Source organism: Bidens hawaiensis, unplaced genomic scaffold, assembly GCF_021521415.1.
Source record: "Bidens hawaiensis isolate Kalapana, Puna unplaced genomic scaffold, B.hawaiensis_p1.1 tig00058737_1, whole genome shotgun sequence".
Lineage (NCBI taxonomy): Eukaryota > Viridiplantae > Streptophyta > Magnoliopsida > Asterales > Asteraceae > Bidens > Bidens hawaiensis.
Window position 1 is genome coordinate 59,704 of NW_027500567.1, and position 20,672 is coordinate 80,375.

At 31.0% G+C, this 20,672-nt stretch overlaps 1 pseudogene; it reads left to right on the forward strand.

The window, feature by feature from the left end:
* Positions 1-7,682: 7,682 nt before the first annotated feature.
* On the forward strand, positions 7,683-9,777 carry LOC143602358 (inactive disease susceptibility protein LOV1-like; annotated as a pseudogene).
* Positions 9,778-20,672: the final 10,895 nt, after the last annotated feature.

Consider the following 20,672-nt stretch of genomic DNA (forward strand, 5'->3'; position numbering starts at 1 on the left):
AATGAAAATATACTAAGTAATTATAGGACACGAGCCATGTTGGACAATCTCTTAACAAGCTACAAATCGTGAGTTTCTCATAAATCCCCACTTTTTGGGTTTATAACTGTTTTGAGGGGGAAGACATGTTACTTAAATATCATTTTAATTTACAAATATATTAAATGGAACGGGTTAAATTAAATTAGCGTAAATTACTAAGGTGAGGAAACAATCGTCTAAACAATAATATGAACGCGAAGGTGAGGAAACAACCGCCTGGTCGTTATAATCGTTAACCTTTGGTCTAGGGCGTAAAAATATTGATAGATCTACCGGGGTGACGCCCTGCCCGCTGACCAGTCGCTCTGGTTAAATGTTGGGGGCAAATATTTTGAGTTTGATATGTGTCGGGTTATAGGTTTAATTCCTTTACATGTTGTCATATTTATTGCAAACTTATGACTAATATAATTGTTAATGTAAATAGAATGTTGATGTCGAATCTCTGGATAAAGTTTGATTTATGGATTACCTTCGTAAGTGTACGAAGAGGATTATTTAACAAATGGTTTCAAAATATGGTTTTGAAATTTGAGAACTCACCAACCTTTGTGTTGAGTTTTAACATGTCTTTTAACTAAATGAAATAGTGGAAGCTTCGTGGAGGGTGTGGGAAAAAAATGACGTGTGTGTTTGAATGGAAATCGTTGACTTTTCTAAGTTTGGACTTGTATTTGAATAAAATCGTATAATATGACACGTCTGAAAAGTCTTATGGTTGAATAAAGTCTAACTTATGTATTATTTGTAAATTTGATTATGATAGGCTAAAACAGCGTCTGTCACCACGCGAAATTACTTGGTCAATGTCTTTCGTTGTTTAATTAAGATTTTTGGGGTGTGACATGCTTAATTCTTGGGTTCTTGGCTAGTCCTGCATAATTTTAGGGAGTACCTTAACGATTATAAAAGAGTAACCCATAAGTGCTTGCTTTAATCATGTCTTGCAGGTCGGGAAATGGGATCACTCCCATGATGAGTCCATGACAAGATAAAACTAGTCACTCATATCAATAAACGAGAATGATTGGTTTTGAGAACGGCATATGTACTTCAGTAGATGACCCATGATTGCATCTCGAAAGGCGATGTGGTCTAAATTATACTTATTATTATATAAATATTTCCTATACTTTTAAATAATTTGAGCTAGGTTTTATTGAATATTTTTCTTAGTTGGCTCATATGTGGATTTTTAAGATTTTAATAAATAATGAGCGAATAGTCAAATACTATTGTTATTACCCACCTTTATTTATTATTGTTAAAACATTTAACTGAGTTGTTAAAAGAGTCACATTTCTTTAACAATAAAAATGATCATCATTCTATTTGAATTGAGAAAGTGCAACACAAATAACAAAGTTATTTTTTTTACAGTTACGTTAAAGAAGGAATTGTGGGCTCAACAATTGAAGAGGACTCCTGCAATAACAAATGTGGCATTGGGCTTAACAGGCCAATAGTGCTAAAAAGAAAGAATACTTGGGCCGTAAGAAGGAAAGAAATAAGGAATGTAAGTCGGTTAGATAATAAACTTGGACAAGAAGATTGTTATTAATTTCTGAAGAGGCCAACATATTATTATTATTATATAAAGAGGCAGATGACAATTGGAGAGGGCCCCCCATAATTGGACAGAAGGTTTAACGATTTGAAATAAAAGAACGGTTCGACGGACTCAAGGGAGCAAGAGAGAAAACCTTTTGGTTCAAGCTAGATCGTTTGGGTTTAACACCTACCCAACCAAGCATCATCATTATTCGGTTTGAATATATTATTTTTAATCATGAGCTTGGTTGTTGGACTTAATTATTTTTGTTTCTTTGATTTTAAGATGCTAGGCTAAACTTATTAGAATGCTTAGGCTTGTGATGAACCATTGTTTAAAGTTTTATTTTATTTGGAATTTGCTTTTCGTTATGGCTTTTTGATTCAGTAAATTGTTTGGTTTATTTGATTGATGCGTATGTGTACTTGGTTTTGGTTGTTCTAGTTTTATCATTCCACAAAATTCTTGGTGATTGTTTCATATGATAGGATTTTGTTAGGTCATTTACTGTGTGTTTTTTACTAGTTTATGATTGAATTCGAATAAGATCATAGGAATAATATTATTAGTCAAACGAATAAAAGTGTGCTGCTAACCTATGTAAGGTGATAGGTTATTGCTAGATCTTTGTTGATTGAGATTGATAGATTTAGTCCTTCGTAAGGAGTCCGTCTAGGTTTAATTAATTAATATTGTCTAGCGAGTCAATTAAGTTCGTCAAATTACCTTTGACATCCGCGCTGTAAGGTAGGATTTCACTATAAAGGTACTCTATCATAATTAATTAGATAACCGTAAGGAAGTCTAATATTAAAACTGGTGTTTTTAAGAACTTAATAAAAACTCATAGGAGTCTTCTTGAAGGGTCAGGGGTCCTGTTCGGGTTTTCATTTAAGTGTCTATTTTACGATCCCAGTTTCATAATAAGCATTTTCTGAATAATTGATAACTATAACTTTAGGGATTCTAGCCTATGTGGTTTTTCACCCATCATCTGAGTCAGTCAAATTTAATTCTCTAGTGTTTTATTAATTGTCTTTTCTTAATTAGTTAAAATTATTTTAAACCCCCCCTGTAATAATATAAAATAAATAGTCGTGTCTGTTAGTTGAGTCTAATTAGTTAATTTACGTAATCTAAAGAGTCTGTGGGTTCGATATCCGGACTTACTTAGCTGTACTAGAGTCGACCGGTTCACTTGCCGGTTAGTAGTTTTAGTTAAGTTAAGAGTCTAGAATTATTACTTAGTGTCTAGATAAGCGTGTTTTTATATAACTACTTTGAACACATTAAAAGGCAACATATTCCGCTCCATAATAAATGAACCATGTTAGATTGGATGATAGTTTTGAGTTTCATTGAAGCATGGATGAACATTTGTTTGATTTAACATAAGTTGTACTTAGGATTTGAGTTTGGCCAAAATAGTGTTAGGGCGTATTCGTTTCATATAATGGAATTAAATTGGAATTGAAATTTGCATAGGATTTTGAATTTGAAAGAATTGGATTTGGAATCTGAACATTTCAATAGGAATTGGAATTGGAAGGAATTGGAATCCAATTCCATTCTTTATGTGTTCGTTTGACAAATGAATTGGAATCTATCACCACAAATGAATTAAAATTGATTTTTTTAACCTTAACAGAGAAAACATTTTAGTTTTTTTTTTCTTTTTTTGTCTTTTATTTATATTTTGCGTTATGATTTTTTTATTATTTTTTTTTTAATTTTCTTTATGGGTTTTCTATTGAGATAAAAAAAATCCCTCAAAAAAATAATAAAAAATTAATAACTCAAAATATAAATTAAAAACAAAAAAAACTAAAATGTTATATTTGTTGTCCTCGTTCAAAAAAGAAAACAACTCGAGATAAGATTCCAATGAATTGCCTGAATTCCCTCACATTTTAGAAGGATTTGGAATTCCTTTATTTAAAGGAATTTGAAGAAATTGAATTCCAATTTCAATTCTATTTTTTTGAACTGAACACACCAAAATGGAATTAAGATTTCAATTTCAACGAAACGAACACGCCATATCATGGGATTTTAATTCCAATTCCTTTGATTTCCTATGAATTCTGTGAAACGAACATGTCATTATAGATGATGGCATTCATATCATGTAAGGTTTCTTTTGTTGTAACAAAGCATTTTGTTATCTTCGGAACATATGTTTTATGCGTATCATGTAATGCTTTATAGTGGTGTGTGTAAAGATGTTGTGATGATTCCATATAAAAAATATTGAAAAGAGATTCATTTTGTTTATGGCTTAATATGTAGGATTTTGGATAAGTTTGTGAGGTGAACAAAAAATGTTATTTATTTTAGTGACGTGTTGATGTTTAGTGGATAATAAGATCCATTTTAAATTTACAATGGGCCCGGTTCAGTTTAACAAGGTGAAAGGCTTTGAAACGGATCAGACGACTTTGGCCGTTGGGTGGTTAAGGAGATGGTTTAAGCTAAATCTTTTTCTTAGTATTTGTGTTAGTTGTAACTTGTAAGATTCAAATTCAAGATCTTTATTTTAGAAAGATGTTGGTGCTATATTTTAGGATGTTTAAATAAATTTTACAACTCATTATACAAAATTTTTGTTTACAAGATGTGAATTTGAAACCCTTAATATACATTATTCGTTTGACATTGAATATCAAAACGCCTTTATTGTTCTATTGCTTGTGTGATCCTGCTATTGTTGTGTGATCTTGCCTATATAAATTTTTGAGTCTTAGATTGTTAAGGGTGTTGCTAAACGTACCCCCATCCATACAACTTTTACTAAATACACACCCCTTCAAACTTATCAAATCAATTATCATTTTCCCATAACATTATTTACATACATATTAGTTCCTCCAACATTTTGTTTCACTTAATAGTCTCCACTAAATATATCAAATTAAAAACGATTTTGTTATTGTTAATTATTTTTATTAGTATCATTGTAAATATTATTAATATTTTTAATAATATCAATATTAGTATCAGTCTTTAACACACACACACACACACATTTATATATTGTTTATAAATATAATTGTTCGTCGATAGTGATAATAACAATAATAAATATTACAATAATAAATATTAGTATCAGTCTTTAACACACACACATTTATATATTGTTTATAAATATAATTGTTCGTCGATAGTGATAATAACAATAATAAATATTATAATGATCAAAGACAATAAACACAAAAATAGAGAAACATAAAAATAAATAAAAAATAAAATATTATAGAAATAAAAAAATAAAAATAATACTTTTATAGAGACCATATAATTTAAAAAATATTAAAGAATAATATATGTAAAATAAAATTGTTGAAGAAAGTCAAAGTTTAGAAGATGAGATATAACAAGTAGGGACCTATATTTTGCCTAACCAATTATTAACTGTTCACACAATTTGAAATCATAAAATGATGCTTTTTTCTTCCCCCTGATATACATTTAACTCATAAATTATATAATAATACAACTGAAAGATATTTTATTTGACAGTGCCACCGGTATCCGAGTGCGTATTCATGAGACGGGATATCAATCATCTATACTAATTTGACACTCTAGGCCCAAGAACATCATCAAAGAGGAAACACACCCCTATAGGAAAACCCCTTGCATTACCAAGAACAGTTTGCTTACTAGAAAACCTTTGGTAAAACCAAGCTTTTGAAGCCAAGTACTTGGAAGATCTAGCAAGGTATTCATTAATAAACAGTGGTCCGAGCATGCTTGATGGAATTTAATGAATTATCTAAGGACCCATTGGGCAAGGTTCAACTCCAGGCAAGCTTCAGTGTTACCAAGCACACATTGTTTTGCTAATAAGTTATTCTCATAGCAAAGAGTTGAATGGACCTCAGAAGAACAAGTTTGCTTGTAGGACCGAATCGAGCAAAGTTTGCTATGGTCAAGAAGATTGAAGTATTTTCTCAGGTGAGTTATTTTCTAGCAAAGTTTGCTAGGTGAGTTATTTTCTCAGGAAAATACTCTAAGTAAAGTCTACCCGGAGAACTGTTCCCGAGCACACTTCAAGGTTACCAGGTCTACTTGTAAAAGACAAAATGGCACAAAGCCTACTCGGAGAAGACTAGTGTTACATAGTCTACCCGAAAGACCTGTTTTTACACTTAGTATAGTTTTGAATATGTAATTTGATTATATACCAACCATTAGGGTTTCTAGAAGGAATGACAGCTGTCAGGAGGTGGCAGGCCTATAAAAGGAATATTTTAGTGCACCCCTTCAAGAGACGGACGGACGATTTGCCACTTACACTTTTCAGACCTAATCGAATATTCCTGATTAAGTGTGACGGCTATCCTAGGTAATTACTGAAAATACATTCCTTACAAGAAACCCTAATCGATTAACATTTGTATGAATCAGTTTACATAAAAGAAAATCTTTTTAGTTATTGTTCGTGTATGTTACTTTTATTAATCTCTTTAGCAACAAACTTGTTTGTTTCTGATTCCACCGTTAACAAACAAGAATCTTTCCTTATTTAGCAATCTGTCATTAACCCTCTTGTTGACACATTTAATGTGTGGGTCATGACATTGTTGTGAGTATTGAGTGACTAATCGGGACCGACAAGTGGTATCAGAGCTAGTTGATTGCTGATTTGGGTAAAGATTTTGTTGCTGATTGAAGATCTGAAGAAGAACAATGACGTAAGCAGAACACTATTTCATTGAAGAGTGACGTCAGCTGCTCTATTCTTTATTTCCGTCCAGATCTACAAACATCCGGTGTTTTCTTTTCCTTATTTTAGTTAAAGTTTACATCTTTATTACTATTTCGTGCTCTAATCGAACCAGATATATCAGATCTGAAGATTTGATTCTCAGATCTGATTGTTTTCAAAATCTAATTTTGTACTGGTTTGGTCTTGGTTAAAAAAAGCCTCATAGTAATCCTCGCTCATGTTATCCTTGGGTAAGGGAATTCCAGCCTTCTTTACTTCACGTATATAGCTATTCATCATCTTCTTGAAAGACATCTAATAGGTTGGGTGGTTTAGAGTGAGAAGGAAAAGAAAAGGTTACCAACATATCTTATCCCTGTTCGAATAAAACAAGTAGTAAAATAGCCACGTTATCATAAGTTCACAAACCTTAATCATTAGCCTTACGCTATTGAAACAAATGATATGATACACATGTATAAATATGTGTGTGTGGCAATTTTTATATATCCGTCCGTGTCGTACAAGGGTGTTAGTTAAACTAAAAACTAATATTGCTTTTTATTGTGAACTGAGTTAAGGATTTCTTTGTATCAACTATCAGGACCACATATTCACATGGTAACTAAATTTTATTAAACACAAACTTTAGTGCTCTAAAATCAAAACCTCAAAATATTTATATTTGCTGCAATCTAACGTGAAATAAAATCACCATGCTACGTCACACCACACCCCAATACCAACACCACACCTCACCTCAACACACCACACCACACCAACACCACACCAACACCCACAAGGCCACAATAGTAAATCATCACATTTTATTACTTATGATAATTGATTTTTACTCAACAATAAATAGTATATATGAAACTAGGAGACTGTTTCTAAACAGACAAAAATAACCTTAAAGTAGAAAATTCTGAATTCTTAATCCACTCTCTTTGCTTGGGTGTAAACCCAGAGAAGAAAATTCAATGCAAACTCAGAGAAAATACGCATGTGAAAGAATTGTCAAACACCACCCTTATTCAACCTTCAACTAATAATGATTTTTACTTATGATAATTATGATAATTGATTTTTATTATCAATAGCACAACATAGCCATTGACAAGTATGAAAAAAATATATAAAAATAAAACATTCAAACCAGAGCATGAGAAAACTTTCAAATGACATATTTAACCCTACAGGTCATTCAAAGTGTATATTTTCTCAGGTGTGTGCATGTTTGGAACCAACACAAGAAATTCATCGACATATTCTTTGCAATTAAGTGGAAAAGGCATGGCTGTCATAAATCTATATATAGAACTTTTAAGAACAAACCAAAATAACAGAAACATATTGTCTTGAAAGATACATACTTCAATTGAATTTGTGAGATCAAAATGGAGGTAAACGTGGTCTTGGCTCCATTGATCCTGAAGCTGCAAGATACACTGAACGAAGAATCAATAGCCAAAAACAAACTATTGAAAAGTCAACTGAAGCGGGCCCAGAAGTCTTAGACGAATTCGACAAGTCCCAGAAGTCAAGGGACTATCTTTGTCTCCTTTATGAGGCTGAGGATGAAATAGAGAAATTCACCTTTCGAGTTGCCCGCCAGAGGAAAAGATTCGGTTTCTCAATGAAACAAACATTCTTGTTCAATAAGCTCAACTCTTGTCGGATGCTAATCCGAAAATTAAACAGCCTCACAACCAACATTTATTATTTTACTGAAAATCATAAGCCTGTTGCTACCCCAAGAATAGCTTCATCTTCAACTGTTTGTCCAATCCCAATAATCCCTAGTCCCAAACGAGGGTCTTTGACTCGATCATTCACCACAATCACACGTATTCATCCACAAAAGAAGGAACTGACATTCAGCTTTTCTTACAATAATAATAATAATAATAATAATAATAATAATGTTTTACCACATGTTAATGACAATCATTGTTCTAATGAAGCTGTTGCTAAACGTTATGACGACCTCCACACCGACTTAAAATCTTGTTTGTTATACTCATCTCTTTTCCCAAAAGATTTCAGCATTCCAGTAAGGAGGTTACTCAGGCTATGGCTAGCCGAGGGGTTTGTGGAGAGAAAACCGTCTCGTGAGGATATTGCACAAAAACATTTTGAAGATTTGGTGGATCAGGGTATGATTCAAATAACCAAATTAAGATCTGACAACAGCCCGAAACAATGTTGTTTAGTTCCTGTTTTCCACGACTACCTGTCGCCAAAAGCCAAGGAAATAGGCATGTTTTCCATCCACCACAATCCAGAACATATTGTTAGTGTTGCAGATTGCTTTGGTGTACGAAGGATGATTCACCAAACGGGACCTGAAACAGGGGTTCTTACCAACAGCAACAGCATGCGCAGATATAAATTTAATCCCTCTCTTTTAAGGTCTTATGTGTCGTTTAACTGCCCACGTAAGGACATGCCTGCAAAAGAAGTAGGCCCGATTTTGGTTAGAGTCATTAACAGTGGCTTTAGATTATTACAGGTGCTTGATCTAGAGGGTGTTTACAGACCTACTCTGCCGAATAAGCTTGACCACTTATATCTTCTCAAGTATCTGGGATTAAGGCGGACATACTTGGATATTCTCCCTGAGTCAGTGGGAAAATTGCGTTATCTAGAAACCCTAGACTTGAAGCACACCAATATAAGCAGTCTGCCAGACTCCATTTGGAAGCTTAAACGCCTTCGGCATCTCAATCTGAACGATATTCGTCTCACCATGCCACCTAGCAGTTCCTCGACTCTTGTAACCCTCTGGGGGTTGGTTCTAGACGACAAGATATCAGTAAATGAACTTGAAGGTTTGACAACACTGCTTAATCTTCGAGAATTAGGTATTAAGTTCCAATTAAGCATAGCAAGCCAAAGTGTCTTACTTGACTGGATCAAGAAGCTGACCGATCTTCAGTCTTTGAGGTTGTTTTCTTTAAATAGGCCAGGTCAGGCTTCGACGCTAGTTTTGAAAACACTAGCGACCTTAAACAAACTTTCAAATCTCAATCTGTATGGTAATCTAGAAAGATTGCCGGCTGCAAGTGAATTCCCGCCAACGGTTAAGGTCCTGACATTGTCAATCTCTCTGCTGAACGAAGATCCGATGGAGACGTTAGGACAGCTGCCTTGTTTGACGGTGTTGAGGCTGTTGGGTGATTCCTTCACGGGTAAACGAATGGTTTGTGTCAGAGGAGGGTTTAGGAAACTGGAGGTGTTGAAGATGTGGAAGCTGCAGGAGTTGGAGGCATGGGAAGTGGAGGAAGAAGCAATGGAGGGATTGAAAGAATTAGATATTCGATGCTGCCAAAAGCTGAAGAGCATCCCTTGTAGACTACTCATAAAACGAAGGCGCCTGGAGATAGTAAAATTGACGGATATGGCCGATGAGTTTGTAGACCGGATCGCAAAGAGAATATCCACAGACACTACTCTCCTAAAGAATTAGTCATCCAAACTGCAGAAACGAGTAAAAGATGATATTCTTCATCAGGATTCTTTTATTATTTATTTGTTGTTATTATGTAGCATAAGCAGTGTATCATAGATTTTATCAGTAGAGACAAATAAATTGTTGTTATTAGCAGTCATTTGAAAGGAATGTAAACAAGTAGATAAATGCTTAATTGTTTATTAGGAAAATCTTCTAAAGGGATGGATACATGGCATTCCAGCAAGTAACATTTGGCATCAAGGTATCTACTTCAGAAATACACTTGTGGCAGCAAACCCTAAGTTTTGGGGATGCACAAATTAATAATCCTTCAAATTCATTAGTGTTGAAATGCAATTGTAGAACTGAAATTCGGCGTCAAAAGGCAAAGAGTGTTTTCATGGCAGCGAAACCGGCCACCGGAAAATGCAAAGATCATTACAAAGCTTCACCCAGACCGCCCCTCTCCAGGTCATTATTACAAATGTAAAAAATTTAAAAATTAATAATAATAATAATAATAATAATAATAATAAGGGAATATTGGATTAAAATAATCCAAACTATTAACTATTGGCCAACAATAATCCCAATGTGACTATTGACAATCCCAACCTATGCAGTTAATGCCGAAAAATAGTGGATATCGGTCGATGACCGATATCTGAGATATCGGTTATTGCGGTGGGATAGCGGTATATATATATATACATATATATATAGGGTAGGGTTAATGTAAAAAACAATAATTTTGTGAGAAGCATAAGAAGAGATCTAGACTCTTGGATCTAGAATCTAGCGGTTAAGATTAGTAGTTTCTGAAAACCGTATAGTTTCCTATTTACATGGTATAGTTTCCTATTTAGATGGTTTGCTTTATTTTAAAGCATTCTCACACTTCTCACAAAACAATTGTTTTTTATTTGAACTCTCTTCTATATATATATATATATATATATATATATATATATATATATATAAAACACTAAAAGTTATATAATAATACTTAAGTCTTAATACAATAATACCAAAATCATAAAAGTCATAGCATCAGCAGCGCTGGAGGTGGAGAAAGAAACAAGATCTGATGTATCGGTCTAACGTTCAATAATATACTGATTTAGGTTAAAATAAGATGGAATTGGGCTATGAGTTAATAAGGTAAACGATTTGGGCCCAAAATTCTAGCAAACTTGGGTCAATAATATTGGGCCGATAAACTCAGTGAGTAAACCGATATATCGGTTGTTAAATATCGTCAAAATAGCGGTAAATAGCGCCGCAAATAGCGGTTCCGCTATTTTGACCGCTATTATACCGCCGGGCCGCTATCCGCTATAGCGCCGCAATTAACTGCATAGATCCCAACTATTAGTTTTATTACTAATAATAATCCAAGACTAACCGGAAGTTAACTTCGTTAATTTATGATGACATGTCGTGTGATGTGGTAATTACGTGGTGGTGACTTGGATTTTTTTCTTTATTTTATTTGGATATAATTTTGAAAATACAAAATCGGTCCCTCTAAAATGTTTATATTTCATTTTTGTTCTATAACTTATATTTATTGTTTTTTATATGAAATGTGTATTATATTATATTATATATGTTTGTATCAAAGACTCCTCTTCTCCGGCCAGTAACCGCTGCCGCTGCCATATCCGGCCGGTAACCACTAACACCAAATCCGATCGGTAACCACCTTCTCCTCCCCCTCTCTCATCACCCCCGCCTGAACCCTCGCATCTCCTACCGCCATCATCTAGATTTGAAACCCTATGCATCACTTTTGTCAGATCTGCTGGTCGTCGTCACTGCCAAGAATGAGATCTGAAACCGATTTCAAGCGGTGGTTGAGTGCTGGCGTACTTGGCAGCCACTGATAAAGATGGTCTCGTAAATTTATTTCTTCCGGCGTGGAAACTTGTTGAGAAACGGTAATCGATCACTGGAAACAAGATAAATAAGTATTATCTTCCAGAGGGTCATCCAAGAATTTTAGGTTCAGGTAGGTTGGCAGGGGTGATGAGAGACGGGGAGAGGATGGTGGTTTACGACCGGATATGACGGTGGTTACCAATCAGATTTGGTGTTAGTGGTTACCGGCCGGATATGGCGGCGGCGGTTACTGGCCGGAGAAGAGGAGTGTTCTAGTTGCTGATGAATGATGATACAAACATATATACATATATAATATTAAGACTAGACGGGTGCCCTGCGCGATGCGACGGGAAACAAAAATTATAGTAATCATGTAACAATTGTGGATGTTCAAGGTTCGTTTGAATCCTTGAAAACGTTTGAACCAATCATCACTTTTGGTCAGTCGGTTTCCGAATGTTCAAACCATAGCAAAGGATTTGGTTTATGGTTTATACAGAAAATTGACCATATAAAACCGGATCAGACGGTAAATTTATTATTGAAGTTCAATAAGTGAAACCAAACCATTAGTAACGATTCAGTTTAAAGTTTCAAGGGTTCAGTTTCGGTTCTTGATAAAAAAAATCAAACCAACGGTTTGGCTCATGGTATAACTTTGAAACCGTTAAACCAAATTGTGAATACTCATTCGTAATATGTTAATTTTTTTTATTTGAAAAATTATAGCTAAACCATACCCAAATTAAAGACAATAAAATCCTCATTTTAATGGTGCATTTTTTATAAAAAAATATTAACGTATGAAAAAGTTATGGTCGTTATAAAATCTTTGGTGGGAAGTTATATACAATTAAAATTAAAAAAATGTATGTGTAAAGATAAAGGTCCAAATAGTAATTATTTCTTAAAATTTACAAAAGTTGAGTAAAGTTAAGGGAGTTATATTGTAACTGTTTCAAGACATATATTGTAGTGGACAAGTTTGTCCTTATGTTGCATGCTGTATAAGATGTACATTAATCATTAAAAAATGTAAATTACTTAAAATTGGATGTCTTAATTTACCCTTGTTTGGTGTATTATATATAGTATAGATTAGGTTCATTTCAGAAGTGTTTCCAAATGCGAGAAGTGTGAGAAGTCATTACAACCAATCATAAATTTTCTGTTATTTATGATTTATTTTAATAGAAATGGGTATTTTAGTACAAAGCTTTTTTTTCATATATGACAAGTAACTTATGTGTGGGATAAGTTACATTTTTTTTGTTTTCAATATAAATCTATATCTATATATACTATTAAAACAATTAAGTTTTATTGAACAAACTCTCTTGTTTCTATATATAACAATCACTTTAATGATTTTCTTAACAATTAAATAATTTAAAATTAATTAAATTAATCAATAACCCACAATTAATTCACATACTAAGTTATTTAAATCATCTATAAAATAATTTTTAGCTAAAACCGACAATTTAATATTCAAATTTAAATTTCAAACTTAAAGCGAAACTAATACAATGAATGCTCAATTTTAATGTTCAAATTTAGACCAAAACTGACAATATAATTAATTTATATCCTTACTAAATGTATTTACTCTAAATTTAAATCATTTATAAATAAAAATCGTGTAATAACTATTGTCAAACCCATCAGATATTAGATGTCCAATTTTTAAAATTTCAAATTTTCACTACTTATTTGACCTCATCTTATACTTCGAAAACCATTTCAACAATCATTTCTATAAATTCGGTATTCCATATTCATTTGTTATATCATCCTTTTTACTCTTTTGAAGCTGTTATAACTTATAACTACTATTCAAATTTCTATCGTTTGTTATTGTTTGTAAGTGAAATTCACATAATAATTTAATTATGTTGTCCTTATTTGGTCTTTTGATTGTTATGCAGGCAGGTTAGCTTGGGAATTGGATGTATGCAAACTGGTTAGGTGAATAATTCATGCTAAAGTTTCCGTATTGTCGGTTTTACATAAATATATTTCTTTTGTTCTTATTGTTGGTGTACCTTGAATGAAACTTAATTATTTGAATTGTTGGTATTATTTGCAGTTCATCGTATATGTTGCACACGTCTTGCTGCTACTTAGGTAGGTCAGATCATGAAGTTTGAGGACCATTCAGAGACTAGCTCGAGCCATGGTAGGACCTGGTCACCAAATGCGTGTTCTGATTGATGTAAGATTTCTTGAATTCATATTTATAGTTTTATTTTTATATGTTGAGAGCTCCCTCTATTCATATTTACAGTTTAAGGACCATTTGGAGACTAACTCTAGCCATGGTAGGAGTAGGTCACCAAAGTTGCTCCTTCCAAAATTCAATAGACATGTTGAAGGTTTTGAGATATACGAAAATATTGTTGATTTATTTTCTTATCGAAATGATTATGATAATTATTCCAATTACATCCATTGATAATTCTTACTAATTTTTTTGATAGTTCAGTATATCTAACATTAATTTATTTTTAAAAATTTCAATTTATGGCCGTCCAACTTGGTAGATTGGCTAACTGCATGGAAAAAGTATTTGATGGATAGTAGGTTGATTATGTTTGTTTTAGTCATTACGAATGTATTTTAGTTGTTAATTTTCTATCATTTTTTATTTTATGTAGCTTTAGACTATTCATGTAAATTAATTCATTTTTATATGAATAACAATCTTTATTTTGTGTTTTAAATTTTTTAATCTATCTTGAAAATTTTAACAATTAGTTATTAAACATCCAAAAAAATGTGTTTTTTTATAATAATATTTACAATTATTTATTTATGTTTTTAAAATTCAAAGCTGACTACTATTGCAACAATCTTTTGTAGTTTTTAGTAGTATTCAATCTCAACAAACTTATCATATTTTATTTGACCAAATTTTAATTAGCATAAATGACAAATTTAGCTGGAAATTTTATATAATATTCTTTTGATTATACTCGAAAGTTAATAAGTTTTGTATTAAAAACTCATTAATTTATTTAACCAATTTAATATGTGGTGTATTACTTATTTCAAATTTATATTTAAAAAATCGTAGATATTTACTATAATTGTTTATTTATTTTAAAATATTCATCATCTTTAATTTTAATGATACATTCCAATCATTTATACATTAATTTATTTTTGTTTTTAAGAACCGAATTTGATTACTCTTTTTTGGTTTTAATATTCTTCTATCTCAATAAACTTTACATCTTTTATATTTGATCAATTTTTTAATTAGGAATTATCGATTCGTCTAAATTATTCCGGCCAATTTAAAAAATAAACTAATAAACTAAATAGATAACAAAAACTTTCCCATCTTTTATATTTGACCAATTTTGAATTAGGCACAAATGTCAAGATTAATGTATAAAATTGTAAAACGAATTATCTAATGAATTTATTGTTAAATAAGGTAATGATGCTAAAGTGTTGACAATAATTTCGTGATAATTAAAAAATTAATAGTATATTGTTTAGTTACTGAATTTTTAAGAAAAATGGAAAGTTTTTTATAATAATATTTACATTAATTTATTTATGTTTTTACAAAACCGAAATTGACGACTTTTGCAACAATCTTTTGTAGTTCTTAATAGTATTCAATGTCATCAAACTTTCCATTTTTTTATTTAACCAATTTTTAACTACGCATAAATGTCAAGATTAATGTATACAATTGAAAAAAAAATTATATAATGAAATTGATTTTAAATAAATTAGTTATGTTAAAGAGTTTGAAACATAATTTAATACAGATTGCAGTCAGTTTAATTAAATTTTAATTAGGGAATGACTTCTATGTAATAAAATTAAAATTAATCGGTTTATTTTAATTATCTCTATATTATTTTAATTATACTTAATCAGTGAAATTAGTAGAATAAAACTTTATTGCTTCGATTTAACTTAATACATTTAACTAAAAAGTCTTTGAATCAAAATAAAAAAAAGTTTAATTAAAAAAATAATTTATAATAAAATATACTTTTATTTATTTATTAATGCTTAAATGAAACTCATAATACCTTAAAGCTTTAATTTTATATTTAATCAGGCTGCTATGGTTTATTTTGTTTTTTAGATTGTGAAGCAAAATGACTTTTTTTGTGAAATGCCGAAGAAGTTGATGGTGGACTAATATGATTATAACATGTTCATTTCTTCTTTTGGTTTTTTTTAATTTAGGTGTATAGTAAGTTGTGTACTTTTTATGTATACAAGTTAAATGTTTAATATTTTGGTTACAAACTTATGTTAACTATTTGTGTTGGTCTAAAATGTTAGTTATGAAATTGTATGGTTGTTTATATGTTTTCAACCCATGTCTAACATGGGCTACTATTCTGTAAGTATATTGGTGGGTTAAATACTTTTAAATAAATGAATTTCTGATCATCTATGTCGATTCAATTTAGCCGATACTCTACATATCCAGTAGAGTAAGTTGTATTATTATTGTTTCCTATGTAATATTTTTAATTTCAATGTGTATAATATCTTTATGAACACCAAATATAAATAACCTACAATTGTCACTAAGGTTAATAGTATTTGGTTTTCCAGCATTCTAATTTTTTCTGTTTTATGTATTAAAATCCTTTATTAAGTCAGGAAAATTGAAACTTCATGCTCTATAAAATTTTGTTTTTATATTTATGTTGTTCATCATTTTCATATGCTAACCATATTATATTATATTATAGATTTGTTCAAAATTAAACAAAACGGAATTTTTGGGATCAATCAACTTCTTCCAATAAGAGGAGTAATCCAAACGGTTAGTCATTTTAATATTTTTTTAGTTACTCTTTAAATGTTTTTTAAGAATACATTTTTTTAAACGTGCAGCTTCAACGCCAAGAGAACTACTTATTAACATTTTGAACGGTAACATTTTATTTTAAACGTGTTAATACACTATATTATATTAATATAATTTTTTTATTAACAAAAAGATAGTAAATAAAAATTAATATGTTTTTAACTAAAAATTAGGCACTTGTAACAGAAAATTATAAATGACTTTTAATACATTTATCGTTAATTACATTATACCTTTTTGATAAACAAAGTTTTAATAACATTGAATGTATGTTTACACATTTCTTTTTTCTATTTTCTTTTTTAGAAATGATACGAAACATAATTTTCAGTTATCCAATACTATTTTATTTTCTTAAAAACCAATTAAAATATGTGTTTTAATCCAGATGTGTATACAAATCAATTTATGTTAATTAAAGGCGCAAAAATATTTCTCAATTATTTTTTTCTTATATTTGGTTTACTCAATTTATATTGTTTCCATACTTAGCAACAAAATTCACAAATTTAGTTGTGGTTTATATAAAAAAACAGTTTTTTTGGTTTTTAAGTAAGATCATACCAATTATTATTTTATATTTTAGTTTGAACTAATATTTCATAAACACATTATGCTAAATAAAATCAAAAAGACCGAAATTATTTTGACTCATAGATTGATTCTAAAATTCGGTGTGCCAATAATGTTACTAAGCAATCTGGATCAGAATAACGGTTTGTGTAATGAAACTAAATTGCGAGTAATTAATTTGGGTAGACATTTTGTTGAAGTAAAAGTTATTTCAGGTACTAATACTGGTTATCGTACTTATATAATTCGTTGTGGTCTAACACCTTCAGATAAGAAACTTTCGTTTAAATTGAAGAGAATGTAGTTTTCCAGTTGTAGTCTGTTTTGCAATGAATATTAACAAAAGTCAAGGGTCAATCTCCAGCAAGAGTTGGCATATATCTCAAAGACCCGGTGTTTACACATAGACAACTCTATGTAGCTTTATCAAGAGCGAAGAGTGGTGTTAAAATTCTTATATTAAACAAGGAAGACAAAGTTACAAATAAAGAATAAATATGGTTTATAAGGAAGTGTTTTTTGTAGCTTATAAATTTTACATTTTTAACATTTGATTATGTTTTCAAATATTGTAATTTGAATGTTATTTGGGTTTATCTTTGTGTTTCACAATCATTTGTTTTCATACCAATATCATTTACAACTTTAAGTATGTTGCTGTCCCGAATAACATATAACAACTTATGTTGTCCTTTCAAATAACATGTGTTTGTTCGAAAATATTAATATTTCCACCTGTGTCGTACACGGGTTAATAACCTAGTATTATTATAATATAGCTTGTTTCATTTATCAAAAAATAATTGATCTTTCGAATTCTAATTTATCAATTAATATAACTAAGTTACAAACTAGTTTTTTCTTTAAATTCTTTATTTTTGGTACTTTTAGTTTATGATTAATTTGTTCATTTTAATTTTTCGAACTTAACTAAATTTAGGAAGATTTTCAACTTAATACCGAATTCGTAAAACCACATACACAGTACATAAATGATTATACACACGATAAAATTTACACATATACAATTCAAAATACCACATACACATTATATATATGAACCCACACATGATAAATTTACGCGTACACAATTAGAAATACCACTTACACAGTACATATATGAACTTACATAACTACGTACGATAATATATACATATACACAATTCAAAATACCAGGTACACGACACATATATGGACCTACACACGCTAAAATATACACATATATAATTTGCAATGCAACCTAAACAGTACATATATGAACCTACACACGATATAATTTACACATACACAATTCAAAATACCACACACACTGTAAATATATGAGCATACACACTACAAATAAAAATTTATTATTTTTTATATTAAACTATATATAATAAATAACATGTCATGCTAATAACCTACACTTGAAAAGTTTTCACATACGCATTCGTCGTATCACCTGCATGGTACATATATAAACTTACATAATAATATTTGTATAAAATAATTTCACATATCACATTATTTATGATTTGAAACAAAAGAAAAAACAATATAATGAAGTTATATCGTAATTTACTTTAGTATTTGAAGAAAAAAAAAAGAAAGAAAAATGAAGTCAAACCTTGGTATTAAATTCGGATAAGAATATAATGTTATTTTTAATCAATAAATGATTTATTAGCAAATATTTAGAGAATTCAATGATTGTAAACTTTTTGTTATGTAAGAATAAGACCAAAGTACCCCCTTTTCTATTAAAGCCTTATACTTGAGTTGTATATTTATTACAAGAATGCCATTTGATTATGAGCCATAGATCAAACATAATTAATTATTCAGATTAATTTCTCGCACTTCTCGCTATAAAAACACTTCTCGCATGAACCAACCCCTATAATATCATACACGTTTCATATTAAAAAACAATAAATATAAGTTATAGACCAAAAATGAAATATAAACATTTTAGAGGGACCATTTTTGTACTTTCAAAATTATATCCAAATAAAATAATGAGAAAAAAAATCCAACTCACCGCCACGTAATTACCACATCACACGCCATGTCATCATAAATTAACGAAGTTAACTTCCGGTTAGTCTTGGATTATTATTATTAACAAAACTAATAGTTGGGATTGCCAATAGTCACATTGTTACTTGGGATTATTGTTGGTCAATACTTAATAGTTTGGATTATTGTAATCATTTCCTAATAAAAATTACACACTATTAAAAACATTAAATTAAGGTGTGCATCTGTAAGTGGAGGGTGTGGTAAGGCCATAAGGGTATCCAAAGTACCAGAAACTTCTATCAGCCTCATTTTTACCATATAATTAAATAAATAAGTGTTTTTAATACTATGCAAATAATATAAATTTTACCGTCTATACACTAGAGATAGTAAAAGTTGGTTTTAATCCCCCTGGCCGGAGTTGTGGGTACAGTGGAGTGGATGTAATAACTTATCAAAATCACCGAGATTATGGGTGTAAATTGTGTCTTGTTGGTGACTTAACAGATTGATGGGTTTCAGGTTAGTGGTAGAGGTGCACAAATCAGGTATTAGAAAACCCGGGTTTGAGTATAATCGGGTATTGGAAAATTGGATATAAGCAATACCCAAGTTGGGTTCGGGTTCGGGTATTGGCTTGAAAAACCATACCCTATGTATCAGGTCCAGGTCGAGTATTGAACCGGGTTTTCAATACCCAGGTATTTGAATACCCTATTTCCGGGTATTCAAAAACCTTGTTTTTCAGGTACTTGAATACCTTATCTTCGAGTATTAAAAAAATGTTTTCTACAGCCTAAGTCGACAGGCCTGCTTCATATTTTATCGTAATTCCATTTTTTTACATACAAACTTCAAAGTTCATTCAAACATATATAAACAACTAAACAATGATTTAAAGAAGATAGATATTTATATATTTTTTAATTCAAGATGGCACAAAAATACAGATAGTTCCGGTCCTTCCGGATAAAACCACTAAATCGTCTTCGATGAAGTTGATCGTCTCCACTTAGTCCATCGGTCCTGAGTTTCAATTGTCTTTTCAGAATGTCTTCGACTCGAGCCGCTCGACATGATTTCACATGTTGATTCAAATTGTTTTTGACTCCGACCACAACATAGAACCACAATGAACGCATCGAGCTTTCGTTGGACTGAATGACATTTGGCATAACTCGAAATGAACCCAAATTGGTGACAATCGAGTTGCAGAACTAGATACGGTGCCAACGGAAGATAAAGTCATATATTCAGGTGTTGGGACTTGTGAGTTGTAGAACTAGTATGTCAAAACACAAAAGACAAAAGGTGTTGCTCTAAGTAATTATATATTGTCCCAGAAAAGATACATTGGAGAATTGAAGAACACCTATGGGAAGCCATACAATCAATGGCAAGTGCCACAAATACATATGTGCACAAACATTAATACCCAGTGTATGCAAAAAGCCCGGTTCGAGTATGCAAAAAAATCAGGTTTTGGGTATAACTAGAATCGGGTTTTGTGTTTCGGGTATAACCATAATTGGGTTTCGGGTATAGATCGGGTACGGGTTCGGGTTTCAACATTGAAAGTCATACCCGATCCGTACCCTAC